This window comes from Belonocnema kinseyi, chromosome 5 (assembly GCF_010883055.1).
Source record: "Belonocnema kinseyi isolate 2016_QV_RU_SX_M_011 chromosome 5, B_treatae_v1, whole genome shotgun sequence".
Lineage (NCBI taxonomy): Eukaryota > Metazoa > Arthropoda > Insecta > Hymenoptera > Cynipidae > Belonocnema > Belonocnema kinseyi.
In genome coordinates, this window is record NC_046661.1 from 71,279,410 (window position 1) to 71,294,871 (window position 15,462).

Below are 15,462 nucleotides of genomic sequence, written 5' to 3' on the forward strand. Positions count from 1 at the left end.
TTCAACATAACTCTTCAAATTCACCATTTCTTTCATCTGGTATCTCTGGTATACTCTGATGTTTTAAAAACTCGTAATAGTATCTAAGAGGAGATTCGCGGAATCAAACTTCCTGTTTTTTTGTGTGAAGCTTTTTCTAAAGATATATTTTTGCCATTTTTTTAGACGTAGGAGATTAAGAATAAAGTCAGTTTTCACCGTAATATGGATGATTGCCTCATAGGTCTAGAAATAGTGGGCTACTGCGTAGTTCCTTTTAGATCTAAGTCTTTCCAATTTATTATTGCATAGAAACGTATTATAATCATAATTCATTGGGTGTAAATAATAATAAAGTGAAAAAATAGTCGCGGGGGCTAAGGCATAGGCATCAGGCCCACTCTGTCGATTCGCGAGTTCGATTCCCACTTCGCACTCTGGAAGAGCTTTGGCGACCCATAAGATGATGAATTCCAGCTTAGCAAGGGAGTTTTTCAATTTCCGAGAGTCATGGGATCGGCACTTTTAGGGGAAAAGGTGCTCTAAGTACTTACAGCCACTGTTTTTGGTGTTTCAAAACCTACCTTAAACTGTAGGTCCCCTTCCTACCACAAAGTACGAGTGTCAGGTGTGTGAAAAGGAATTGGCAAAAGGTACCAGGAAAATGTAATCCTTTAGGGGACACATTAAAAAACTTTCATTCAAATTATAAATAATAGTAATGATTATTTTTAAAGTCGCTGGATCTGACAGAACCTTAAATAGGGTCAAAGTAAACTCCCGTATTTCTGATAATTCTCACGGATAATGTTCGATTTCGTACTCTTTTATTCCTAATTTCATTTTTCTGGCATTAAAGATTCTCGTAAAATAATATTTGGTCATGAGATAATTACATTTTTTTCTAAGAATTCAACATCTGTAAAGTACAAAAAAGTGAAAAACAAATCGAAGTATTATACTAAATATGGAATCTTTTCTCCTCCATCTGTAGACTACACATCATATTGTCTTCGTCCGAGTTTTCTTTTCATGTTTATCCACTGAAAATCGCCCTCCGGCTTTTCTCTCTGCTAAGAGTTGAGAAACTATGGACAAAAGTTCTAGAACCGAGAATATTTAATTCGATTTAGACCATCTCGATGACTTACGAATTTCATATATAAAGTCTAAAAAAGAAAAAAAGGGCTGCTTGAATTTCTTCGAAATTAGTAGTAATAAACAAAATTATATTTATAAGTTTTAATGCCCCTGCGAAGTTTCGATTTGTTTTAAAAAAGCCAACAACCATTTCAGATACTGTACTGTAATATTCCTAATGTAAGGCAAAGTGTTTCTCATATAAACAGAATACACCGATTTTTTTAAGTTCTTGAATCAATGCTGTTGGATCTCAAAGTTTCAGCAATAGGTCGATCGATATGCCTCGAAAAGGCGAACAAATTCATAAAAAATGTGCTTCAAGAAGTCTTGGAGTAATGTATGATGACGGAAGGAACATATGTTTTGATAAAATCAACATTTTTAGCCTTTTAATGTGATACTTCGACAATTATATGGTGTATGTGGGAAACCGCAATAAATAAAAAAAATTTTAAAGTTAGTATGATAGCGTTCCAACACAGGGAAAACCAAGATTTTATAACACTTAGTCTATTACAGTACCGAAATTTAATACTATTATACGAGTATTTAAATCACGAGGACGAAAGAGTAGTATTCAAACTTCTAAATATTATGAATCTCCATTTCAAGAATCAACACTATGAAAAAATTATATTCTTTTTAAGGAGTTTTCGAAAAATAGTTTCCATAAGAAAAATAGTAAATATCATATTCTCGAAAACGTATTTTAGTAATTGATATTATCAATACAAAGTTAACAGAAACTTAAGACGCATAGAAAACTATGAAATCATTATTCTTAATTACATTCTCATAATGAGAAGGTATTGGTTTTATGTCAAATTTCAATTTGTCGGTTTTCATCAAATCTTCACGTTTTCAGACCCCTTGAGTAAAAAAAAAACGATTTTTACTAAAGTGTTTGTCTTTCTGTGTGTAGTCTGTAGTCCGTAGTCTGTATTCTGTAGGAACAATAACTTTTAAAAAATCGATCCAGCTATTTTGGATCAAAATTCAGAAAGTGAGCACGTTTTCAAAATTTTTAAAGCCACATTTTTTCAAGCTTTCAAAATTCTATGAACATTTATTCATAGTACTCAGAAACTCAAACAATTTAACCCCATGACTTTGTTCTATAAAAAGAAAATGATCAGAGTTAGAGCATTTTCAATATAAAAATAAAACAAAATAAAATGAAGATTTTAAGCCAAAGAACGCATTATGTGAAAAAAAGTCAAGAGAAGAAAAACGTTGCTCTTTGAAGTCCTACAAGATTATGATAACACCTTTTTTAATTTGGTCGAAAAGTTGAAAAAACCAAATTTGATTGTACCAACTATTTTTGAAAACACATTTTTTCAAGATTAAAAAATTCTATGTACGTTTGTTCATATTTCTCACAAACTCAGACAATTAATCTCAATGACTTTTCTATAAAAAGAAAATTATCAGAGTGAGAGCATTATCAAAATCTAAAAAAAGTACAAATAAAATAAACATTTTAAACCAAACAACGCATGACATGAAAAAAAGTCAAGAAAAGAAAAACGTTGCTTTTTGAAAGCCCTGCAAGATTATGATAAAAACTTTTTTAATTTGGTTGAAAAGTTGAACATTCCAAATTTGATTGTACCAAAATAATGAAAAATCCAAAAATTGCATTTTTTGGTCAAACTATGCAAGACACGAAAAAAAAGAAGAAAAAGCTCAAATTTCGTGCCCTGGAAAGAACTACAAATTTATAATGAATCACTTTTCAACAGGACGCGTAGTTTTTGTTCTTAGTCGTAAATAACAACATTAAAAATAAGATAATAATTTTTTTGGACTAATGACACAAGCTGCGAAAAAAATGAGACAAAACTTGTTCGTCTAAAAAAGAGCTCTAATTTTTGATAGGACCCGTAGCTTTTGCTTTAGTCGCAAAGAATAACATTCAAAACAAATTTTTTTTAGAAAAGGCAGAGAAAACACGAAAGAAGGCATAGGGTGCTATATAGGACCCTATATAGGTTCTTGTATTAGACCCTATGAAGATGTGTAGTAGTTTTGGTATAATCGTAAAAAACAAGATTTAAAATAAAAAATTTATAAAAATAAGGAAGTTAGAATTAGTATCATTCAATTTTTATGCATATTATGAACTGTAATGATATACATTTATTGAAATGATACATGTTTCAGCGCAGTTTAGAATACAATTTAAAGCAAAATAAGAAACAAATATAAAAATAATCGTGATAAATATAATTTGCTCTTCATTTCACAATTTTTTATATGCAATCCTAGGCAGAGTTACGTAAAAATGTATTATATTTGATATAAAAGTGTTGTGTAAAATGTAGAAAAGTTAACATGTTGAACAAACTCGAATGCGAAACACGAGATACGTGATGAGAATTTGTTTGTTGAAGCCGAAAGATCTTTCACAAAAGAGAGTTCAAAATCACAAAATTACAGTTGTCGGTCCGTTAACCTTCGATTTTAAAAGGTCTGTGCACGAATGCGGGAGAAATGCAAAGACCAAGCACGGAGTGCGATTGCCATCAGCCGTGTGCCGTAGAGGCGCTCAAACTCTTGAGCTAAGTTCTTTTAACAAAAAAGAATTCACAATCACAAAATTACAGTGGTGGATGCTTCGAGTCTTAATTTGAAAAGGTTTGCGCAAGAATGTGCTAAAATATAAAGACCAATCGCGTAGCGCGAGGTAAATACATAATCGACCCAGTGGGCACAAAATTTGGCGACGTCTTGACGATATCGTTACGACATCTTTACGACATTTTTACGACGTCCTATGTCCGCGTCGTTTCGGTGTCTTTACGATATCGTAAAGACACCTTCACGACATGGACATAGGATATCTTGAAGTTGTAGTAAAGATGTAACGATGTCGTAAAGACGTCGCGAAATTTTTTACCCACTGTGGAGCCCGAAGCGAATCCGGTACCATTTCATGCTTTATTAAAGATCAATTTAAACATTGAAAGTGATAAAATGTTTAACCTACATTTTAACAAAATGTCTAAAACAACACAACACTCGTGAAACAGGGCCCAGAAATTTGTCATACTACCGCAAGTTGTCAAACGATGCCGCTTTCCCGAGATTTTTGAAAAATATTCCATAATGTAAGTTAGACGTGGGGTTTAGCTGTTGGAGGTAAAATTCGTTAATGGTTTAGATAAATTAGGTTCGAATCGCGCAGCAGCGATTCCGATGTTTCATAGCGATTGTGCGTATTTAGTTCCTCCTTCCGAAGGCCAAATCTTTTCGTGGAGTCATTTATTTTTCATATATTCGTTTAAGATTCTCATATGTATTGTATGGCAACTTTAAAAGATGTTTTCATTCTTTTGAATAAAGTGTATGACTATCGATTTAACTTTACTTGTCAACTTTGACATAGTAAATTTTAAATTCTCGCAAGTTTCATAAGAGTTAATGCAACATCCTTTCCATTGTTCAAATAAAAATATTAGTTTTGCCAGCTGAAAACCACTCTATTATTTTTGATATACAAACTCTGTATTCCCTATTTTAGAACGATATTATACTACATCTTCATTCATTTTTATCTTTTATCAAAAAAAATTCTCTCAACGTAGACATAAAAGTGCAACGCGAAATCCACGAAATTTCGGTACACATGCACTACTAAACTAGTATGATTTTCCTTAGAATTTACAAACAATGCTTTAAAAAGCTATAAGCATATAAAGCATTTAAAATGTAGTTAGTGACACATATTATAAAGGTATATTTTTGAGATATGGTGTAACTATTATATGTTATCTGTTTTCATTCTCTGTAAAGTTTTATATAATATAATTTGTATCTTAGGTATAGTTTTACCTCAACAATCATGGTGGTAGTTAAATGTAACTTTTTGTGAAAATATCTATATAAATATGCATATACGTCCGATGCAGTTCGTTTGGAATCAAGCCTCAGGGCCTAAGAGAAAGCCACCAGACGAGTTCTCATGTTTCTGTTGCATATGGATACAATAATTAATGCACCTACGCAAAAAATTCTCCAGCCATGGACCCAAAGAAAAAACCTCCAAGTGGTGGCTTAACATCCATGCCGAAATCTGGATGGCACCTGGGTGAGATATCTTGCAACGTTGTCCCTGGGATATTGGGCGTCCTCCCAGACAATGCAGACTTATTCTTGCGTGCGGCATTCTGCAAGGATGGACGAACCCTTTCCCTAGCTGCTTATGGGAAATGCTATATTGTCTTTAAACCCAATTGTAGATGCGGTTCAAAAAAATGGAGTGTGCAGATCATCCGAAAATCGGTCTGCAAACTGTGTCTATCCTAAGGACGTTTGATTCCAATTCGAATCTTGAAAAAAAGTTTTTTTAAACCAATAAATGGATTTCTGAATCGATTCTTTAACATTCGATTTCTTCTGTCAATCGATTCTTTTCTGTATGTATTGAAAAACGGATTTCTTAATTTTTTAATTTCTTTCGTGTTTTTGGTTTTACCCACCAAATTTGTTCACATCACAAGACCAAACAAAATTATAACTTTTTTAAAGTTGCCACAGTCTAAACTCTAAAGGACATTTTGCATTCACATCTCTGACTCAGATATTTAACTAAAATTTGGAGGCGAGAGCGATAAAGCATTTTATTGACTCTGCTGCTAGCGAATATAGTTGTCGCTAACAGAAAGACCAATGAAACAGCTTCTCTTTAGGACACGGCCTAAGCGCAGTGACGTGTCGGGTGAAATCAAAAACAACGTTTAAAATTACATTTAGAATGCAATTTCTTAACAATTTTAGATTTTTGGGGAAAATTCAGCACTAACTTTTTCAAAAAACGGTGAGAGTAGATTTTTTATTTTTTTGTTTATTTAATTTAAATCTTAATGCAAGCAGTGAAAAAAGTGTCGATTTTTTTATATTTTTTATCTCCTAGCTAAAATATTTCTTATTTGTCCCGCCGTTTTAGTAACGGGTAAGTTCTGAAAGAAGTAGTACCTCCACGTGGTTCAGAATGGGTAACGCTAAAACAACTCCAAATGAATTGAAAGCGTTTTTCAGGCTGTATTAAGCTAGTTCAAATTTAATTTATTTAAAAAATACCGGATACTAAAGCATTCTTGAATTGCGACAAGGTTATAAGTTCTAAACAGCAAAGAACACATATAAAAACTTTTCAGGTTTTTCCAAATTCGACCATTAAAATCTCCTAATTTTCATCTCAAGATGTCCATTTAAGTCTGAAAAAATGCCCTGATTTAGGTGGTTAGTGATGAATTTGGTAATTTTGACCTTGAAATGACCTTGATACTGGACTGATGGCATTAAACAGAGACCTGATTAGAATTCAGCGACCACTTAAGCCTATAGCTGTCCTGATTCAGTTGGCTAGGGATAAAATTTATAGATTTGACCTTGAACTGCGCTTAATGCTCACCTGATTGCGTCAAATGGACACCGGATTCGGATTCCTCAACCTCAAAAACATAAGGAGCCCTGATTTAGGTAGTCAGCAATTATTTTTGTGGGTTTGACCTTGAACTGACCTTGATAGTGACCTGATGGTGTCAAACATACACTGGATTCGAATTCAGGGACCACTTAAACCCGAAGTTACCCTAATTTAGTTGGCTAGCGATTAAGTTCGTAAGTTTGACCTTAAACTGCCCTTGATGCTCACCTGATAGCGTCAAATGGACACCGGATTCGGATTCAGCGACCTTAAAAAACATAAGTTACACCTAGTCCGTCTTACGTTGCAGGCTTAGGCGGTTTGTGGTCCTGTGGTTTTTAACGGAAAATGGAGATACAGAAGCGGAAGGGGTGTGTCAGGGAAAATTAACAGTTTCTCGCTTACCCATGAAGCCTCTTCAGTGATCTGCTTGTTTCTGTTGAATGTCCGCCCAAACCGGAGGAGATCTGAACTCCTTAGAGAGAAGTTCACGAGGTCTAAAACTTGTTGAAGGAAGGCACTGAGAATATCATCTGCTTCAAGGAGCTTTTCGATAATCCGCAAGGGGCACGAAGGACTTCTCCGCTGCAGGAGCGGATGGTATCCAAACATTCTGATGGAAGATAATCACTTTTACCAATCAAAATCTTGTCCTGCATCTTCACCGCATATTTCGAGATGGAGGCGCTTATTTCAATTACTGGTTTTAGAGCTTAGTGTACTCCTACCGAAGAAAGGCGGCGTGTGCAAGTCTCTACAAAGTAAAAGCAGTCCACTAGATGCGTCCTGCCAATGGCAAGCTTGCAGATGCATTTACGCATAGTAAGATGCATAAGAAAATTTATGCTCCTTTAAAAACCAGATGCACGGCCTCATCTGGAAGATATCTTGTGACATTGGACAGCATAACCTTCCGGGGAGGCGTCTCTTAGTATAGCACACTTCTGCCACTATCTATCGCACAAAGTAATTCTCATAGGTACCTCTACAGCGACAATAACCTCTGCGAGCATAAGGTTACTTATGTATTTTATATAAATGACCTGAAAATCTATACTTATGATACAATGCAGAATCAAAATGCCTTATGTATCATTGAATGGTTTAGATTTTGGATTGGGACAGTTTTCCAAGATTCAGCTGAATCATTTTGGTATCCCGAAAACTTACAAAATTGCAACTTTTAGTTTGGGCCTAAAATGTATTGCAGATTTTTTTTACAGATTTGAGCAACACAGGAAATACGTAATATAAAAAAAAATATTGCTGGGACTAGGAAAATATTTCGCCAGCCCGACCATAGTCCAAAATAAATTTTATGAGTTAATCTTCTCGTCTTTATTTGCGCAATTTTTTGAAACAAAGTTCAAAACCAAAAAAGGACCCCTGGAACATTTAACGCATCCCAACTCAACGGAAAAAGTTCCGCAAAATTCCAAATTAAAATTGATTACAGCAGTTGTGTTTCTTAGAAAATTTCACAAAACCCATCTCAGTTACCTTGAAAAATTAGCGCGGAAAAATTAAATGTTAAAAATACTTACACCAGCCACCATCGCAAGACGTTAAACTGTTACTTTATCTCCGAGACAATGATTCATTCTAACCTTGAAACAAAATTTCCAACTTGCTCAATAGACCGTCTTTTGGTGAAAATAATTTTTCTTTCCTTTTTTCCTATGTTGTCGATTTTGGTCGGCTCTAATATCTTAGTTTTTGGATCATCCTACGCTGACTCGAAGAGCACAAAGTAATCTTAAATTCGAATCTGGCGTCTTCATATACTTACTAGTGTCGTACGCGTCCAAACATTGAGGCCTTTTCTTCTCCTGGAACTAACGGATTGGCTAAGCTCGCGTATTGAGGTGATTTTTTAGGTTATTTTCTAATTTTTTCACGTCAGCCATAATTTATGGCATAAAGGGATACGAGGATAGATAGGATCAATCAAAGTGACCTGAAAAAAATGAAAATTTGGCCATTGGTCATATTAGAATAATAAAACGGACTACGTTGGCCATTTTGGGAGGGTATATTTTTAGGTTAGGGATGAACTTGCACCTTTCCGATTAAAAAAGGCCCCAGATAGGATTTAGCGACCCAAAAACATAAGATAATTTTCTTCGATTCTTTTGCCCCTGCAGCTGAAAGATCGCTTATTCTGGCTAATTGGAGGCAGTTTTAAGGTAAGGTTTGACGGTTTTGAGGTAAGGAGCAGAATGCCTCTGAATGGAGATTAATCAACATGATACTCAAATCCAGGGACCTAAAAAGCCTCCAAAAATGTGGCCGAGTTACATTTTTTATAAACAAAAAGGGTCAGTTTGGCTATTTTTGGGAATTTTTTGATATTAGAAAAAAATCCTGACTTGATGGAGCCAAACGGCCACTGGATTCTGATTCAGTGACCTTAAAAACTTAAGACCAACATGCCCTGGTCAAAAGTTTAGACGACTTTTTTTTGTGTGCCTGTGTAACACGAACTTAGCTTTATAGAAGCTCATTATTTCGGTCCTGATTTATGAAGATATTTAATATCATTTTAAAGCCTCAAAACTCGTCTTCTGTCGGGCGAACATCTGAACGGAGACAGGAAAATATTGCTCCGGTTTGGCAATTGTCCGAGATGATTTTTACATGGGCTCAATAGTGTCGACCTAACTTTTTTAAATTTAGACAATCGACTTCAACCCTTAAAAATAACCTCACTAAAAAAACGTCCTCACTTAGACACCGTGTTGTGTCGATAGAAAAGTTTTTGCAATTAACTTCAAAACCAAAAACACACACTATTCGACAATTACGTATTACATTTGAGGTTATTTTAAATGGATAAGTACCATATATAGCAGTTCACTTGGATTGGAGTAACGTAAACACATGCACGCAAATTTCCCGCTGACAATAAGCCTAGGCCGGTAAAGTTCCCCACCACCAACAATAACCTACTTTGTCTCTCCAAACAACAACCATAAAGCAAGGAAGAGGTACTCCTGATACATAAAAAGCTTCTTTCTATCAACAACGTTATTAATGTGTAGTTATTTATATAATTTGTTTTAAACTTAAAAAAATAATATTGAGTCACAGATGCTTATGATCAACTACACATTGACGATAAAAGTGGTAAAACGAGTAACTTTATTTCCAAGATATTACTTTTAAAAACTGGATATTATTTACTATTTGGTATTATGATTTGCTTATAACAAATAAAATTACTTATCAAATCTTTTTTGCTTACACGCACACCTGAGCTTCGGCGAGCTTTTTACAATGTGAAAATAAATAGGAAAGAATTAACATTTTTTCGCTTTTTGCCTTAACACGAAATTTTAAACAATGACAATTTAAAATTCGCTTTCACGCATCAATTTTAAATATAATTTTAAAAAAACTCTCAAACATATTAAGAATTGCGTTTAGAATTCTAAGAGTTGTTTTGAAATATGATATTCCATTTCTCCCCACTGTTCCTGCGATTGCGCGAAGATATACAGGCCACAGGGCTGCACTAGAAAATTAATATCTCCGAAAATTAGACAATTTCTATTACTTTTTTTTAATTGTCACGGAAAATAATAATGACTTGAAATTTTTATATTTAGAAATATTGGTTGCAACCAGAACGTGCACGTCATCCACTTCCGCTTTTTCTATCCTAGGAGGTTACTAAAGATAGATATATCTAAAGCGTCTTCAGTCTTTATTCAGCAGCAGTAGAAAAATGAAAATTATCCTGAATCCACTTTACTCGGCGTTTATTACGCTCTTTGTTTGGTGAAAGAGGTATTTTTGTGTGTGCAGTCTTGCTTGATAGTCAACAGTTCACGCTTGTTCAGTGTGTTATATGCTTTCCTTAAGTTTCTAGCAAGTGTCCTAACTTTTTGAGTGCATTTTTCATTTAATCTCATATAGATAATGACGAGCTGAACATTTGATGCATTCAGTCTCGGATTTCTAATTTTAAACTGAAGCTGTGCAATACACTAGTGAGTTTCACTTAGGCGTACTGAAGTATCATTACTTCTATTCTGGCTAAGGAGGGATACCATGTTCTCGTCAACTACACATTTCCGAGCCCAGAGATTAACATCTTCGGGGAACAAATCGGGGAAAGCAGTGTTAGCTTCAGCTAATTTGTCCACACTGAGAAAGAGTTTTTAGTGGATTTTTGATCTCCTAGTTTGCATGTTAGTATGATCGGCTATCTGCAAAGGTAGTCTTTCTGAAACGAGTGGCATTTTCGCTAGAGGATGTTGCCCTTCTTTTTGTTGATGAAGAGCTTTTTATCGCTTCCGGGGTAAAAAAGATACTTGATCTCCAATACTGATGGGTTGTAGAAGCATTTCCCTGAGTTTGTCCGACCATTTAATAAATGATCTGGTGTTTGTTTAACACCATTGTCATGTCTTCGCCTCGGTTCGGTCCCATTGCCACTCCCAACTGAATAGTTTTGCCGCCGAGCAAAAAATCCTAAGCAACGGGAAGAGATGGGACAAGACATACCTTCTGTCTCGATATTTCTCGTCTCGTTTTGCCTTGTTTTACTTTTGCTCGTATCGTGGTGTCCTTCCTCGTTTCTCGCCTCGGATTTTTCGAGGAATGCGACAGATTTGCGCAAGTATATAACACAGCTTGCGGGGCGTCCTTTTTTCACTCTGACGCGCTCATGCTGAATAGCGTTCCTTATTGAATAGTTAAAGTCAAAATATGATTTTATATTATACTTATCTGTTTATTGCTGATTAGTGAATTTCTTCAAATCTTTTTAATTAAGTAACATCTATGTGAGATCTTAAAATTTGTGTCAGAGCTTTTGGAATCTTTAAAAAAATTAGCAGATATTGGAAAAATTTGTGAAATTTGTTAAAATATCTTGAAAACTTTATAAATTCTTTGAAACATTCGAACTATAGTCCCGAACATTTTAGAATTCCTTTGGAATTAGTGGAATATTTAAAGTCTGTTAAAATGTTGGAAACAATTTTGCAATCGCGTGAAATTTTTAAAGTGTTTATATAATCTTTTAAATGTATTGAAATCATTTTGAAATTTTTAAATCTTACAAAGTATAGCATATCTATGTTAGATCTTGAAATTTGTGTGAGATCTTTTAAAGTTATTTTTTTAATTTTTTGAAAAATTTTGAAATCTTGGTGAAATTTTTAGAAATCTTTTAAAAAATGTATGAATTCTTTGAAATATTTGTGAAATCTTTATGCAGTTTTTTATATTGATATGAAAAAATGAAAATCTTTGAAATTTTTTTACAGCCATTTAAATGGTTTGAAATCTATAAGAATTTCTTTATATGTTTTAAAGTATATAAAATCTACATAAGTTCTTCGCATTAGTGTAAAGTCTTTTGGAATCTTTAAAAAAATTTGCGAAATCTTAGAAATCTTCAAGAGATTTGAGAATTTTTTGAAATATGAATTCTGTGAAATATTCGTACAATAATCGTCCTGAAATTTCTGTAATTTGTTTCATAAGAGTGTAATATTGAAATTTTCTAAAATCTTTAAAATAATTTCGCAATTAATTAAAATATTGAATCGCTTATGCAATTCTTTAAATATTTCCACATAAGATCTAAGAAAACTAGGAAGATCAGATTGTTCAAAATGACGAGTTGGTGAATTTTTTATATTAACTCGTCATTCTAAAGTATCTGATTTAAAAATTTTTTTTAAAAGTAAATTCTGAACATAAAATAGTTTTTATATGTTAACGAAAAATATTGATAATTTTTAGAGTTTCCATATTTGTTTTTATTTTTTGAACTCCATAAAAAAATTAATTTTTCCCATATGAACTGAAACAAAAAATCTGAAAATTTGTAAAATTGGACTCATTAGGCAGATTTATAAACAAAAACAGTATTCACGATTTCTCCAAAACTCTGCGATTAAAAATTCTTTACATTTTATTTCGACTAAACTCACCAACCTTGAGTTATGCACATTATAATGAACCCGAAAGGAAAATTGCCAGTGCTAATGCGTTTCCGAATTATAAAATTGTTTGCATAGATTAATATACAAATACACATACATCAATACACAGGTAAAGGTACATGAATATCTCAGATGTGAATTATAAAATCGAATATGTGATGATCATATGCGTTTATGAGTCTTATCATTGACTGATTTACTATGTACCTAATATACATTCAAATTTCATACTATTCAAAAAATACATAGTAGTCAAAGTGATTCAAGAAATTCGATTTTGTAAATATCCCGACAAATTTTGAAAATTCTAGTTTTAAAAATAAGAAATTTTATTAGTGTTAAATATCTTAAAATCTAAATAAGTTAACGATATACCTATATTTTGACCATTCTGTTTCATATATTATATTCTTATACTTGGCAAAATAATTGTTTCATTGCAACAAATTGTCATACTAATACAATGAAGTTAAATCCTTGAAAAAATCGTAATATAGTCATGTTTAATATCAAATTAATCACTAATCAACAAAAAAGTATAATATGCAATTGTATTATGATTTTAACTATTAATTAAAGAATGCTAATTAGTATTAGCGCGTCAGAATAGCAAAATAACGCTCCCGTGAGCTGTTTTCTATACTAGTGCACATCTGTCTCATTCCTCGGAAAACCCGAGACGAAAACGAGGAAGGGCGAGACGGAGCGAGGGAGAATGTAACGAAATAAACAGAGGAATAGGCCCGGGAAGCCCAAGCGGAACCAAGGAATAAATGAGCCGAACGCGAGCCAGGATCGGTATTTCTCGTCTTGCACGGCATCACAATACAACTGAACCATGACCTTCATCTTAAAGAGCCCTATTGTAAGGGATAAAGTTCCGAATAGCTAAATTCTCCGATTTTAAATAAACTTATGTATTTTGACGCGCATATTACGCGAAAAGACGAGTTTCATGTTATAACCATGAAAAAACCATAAAAATAATGGTTTTTGCGTTTATCTAAGCCAATATGCAAATTTTTGCGAAATATTTTGACCAAAAGTTATAGATCTCATTAAGATACATATTTCTTGTAACAAAACTTTTTTTGTAATAATTTTCATGAAAATGAGTGATAATCGATTTTCATTTTTAAAAAAACATAAAAATCATGGCTTTTTGCGTTTGTCTAAGCCAATACGAACAATATCGCTAAATATTTAAAAAAAATTTTGTATAGCTCATTAGGTTACACATTTTTCGTTTCAAAATTTTTTTTCTACGAGTGACATTTTTTCAGAAAATTAGTGATGCAGATGATGAAATGTTTCTTGTGTGCATTCATTATTTTTAAGATTTCCTTCGTCCGAGTCCTAATCAAGACGGATGAAACATATAATATTTTCAGTCTAAGTATGATAATAAAAAAAATAGAAAAGACACTTCAGTGGTTGCGACAAATCGAACTCATTCCAACTGAACGATTTTGCTACAAACACAAGAAGAAGATGACGTTTGAAATCTGAAATGACTTGCACACAGTTCTTGTGACAAAAAGCAGACAAATACCGTCATACTAATACCGTTGTGCAAAATGCGTGGTTTGAGAGGTGTAACATTTCCGCAGCGGCCTGTATGCAGATTTCATATTGTTTTGCTGTAGGGCTCAATTTCGAACAAACGATCCGGGAAAGCCGCATCGTTAACGGTCAGTCGATTTCGCGGGAAATTGTTGCAGACCGCTTCCCTTTTTGCAGGGAGATCTTCATGGTTGCTCATGACAGTAAATTCGAAGAGGAAGGTCGCATCGGATGTGTCGGTGAAGTAGTCGAAATAGATGAGTGTAAGATCAGCCTTTGTAAATACGAGCGAGTGCGTGTAGTGGAAGGATCATGGATCATCCGAATGATCCACAGGGGACATCCCTAAAACTATTAGTTGAAAATATTTAGAGGAAGGAACGAAGATTTACACAGATTGTTGGAAGGGTTATATTAACCTTGAAGATCATGGTTTCGTCCACAAAACTGTAAATCAACCCGAGGAGTTCTCCTGGCAGTGGATGCGACGATTTCTCTCACGAGGTGGAGTGCACAAGAGCAATCTCGCAGACTACCTGTGTGAATTTCTGTGGCGACAACGGCTCAAGAAAACAGGTGCGGATTCGTTTAAAGAACTAATCGTGAATATTAAAGTTTGTTACCCTGGCCACTGAATTTAAACATCATTCCTAATTAAAATAAATTCAAATATATTATTATAATAATAAAATCATAAGAATTTAAAAAAAAATTCGATCAATTAAAAAACTTACAAAATATAAAAAAAAAAACAAAATATGCTCTTCAAAGTAGTGCAACCATCCTGCAGTAAAGATCTCGATTAGGTGCCATATCAAAACCAATAAAGATACGATGAAAAAAGAAGATCGAGTGTACAGGTAGGTGTTTGACCAATATTATACCTGTAACGAGTCACAGAAGCGCTTTGCCGCCCATCACAAGACGTTAGAAAGCGATGGGGTTTTGACCAACATAATTTCTGTAGCGCGTCACAGGTGTGCCTTTCCGCCCCCCATGGTACCTAGAAGAGGGGTAGAGGGTTTGACCAAAATTATTTCTGTAGCCACTCACAGGGCGCCCCCCCCCCCCCACGGGTTGACCAGTCCCCACGGGACTTGGGAACGGGATGAGGGTCAGTCACAGGGGTGCCTTCACGTCCCCCGCGGGACCTGGAAAATGGTTAGGGGTTTAACCAACACTATTCCTGTGACCAGTCAGAAGGGTGCCTTCCCGCCCCTTACGGGACCTGGAGAGGGGGTAGGGGTTTGACTGTTATTATTTCTGTGTTTAGTCACAGAGGTGCCTTTACGCCCCACGCGGGACCTGGAACAGGGATAGGGGTTTTCAACAACATTATTTCTTTGCATAATTGTTTTCTTAGATCAAAGCTGGAATATAAGT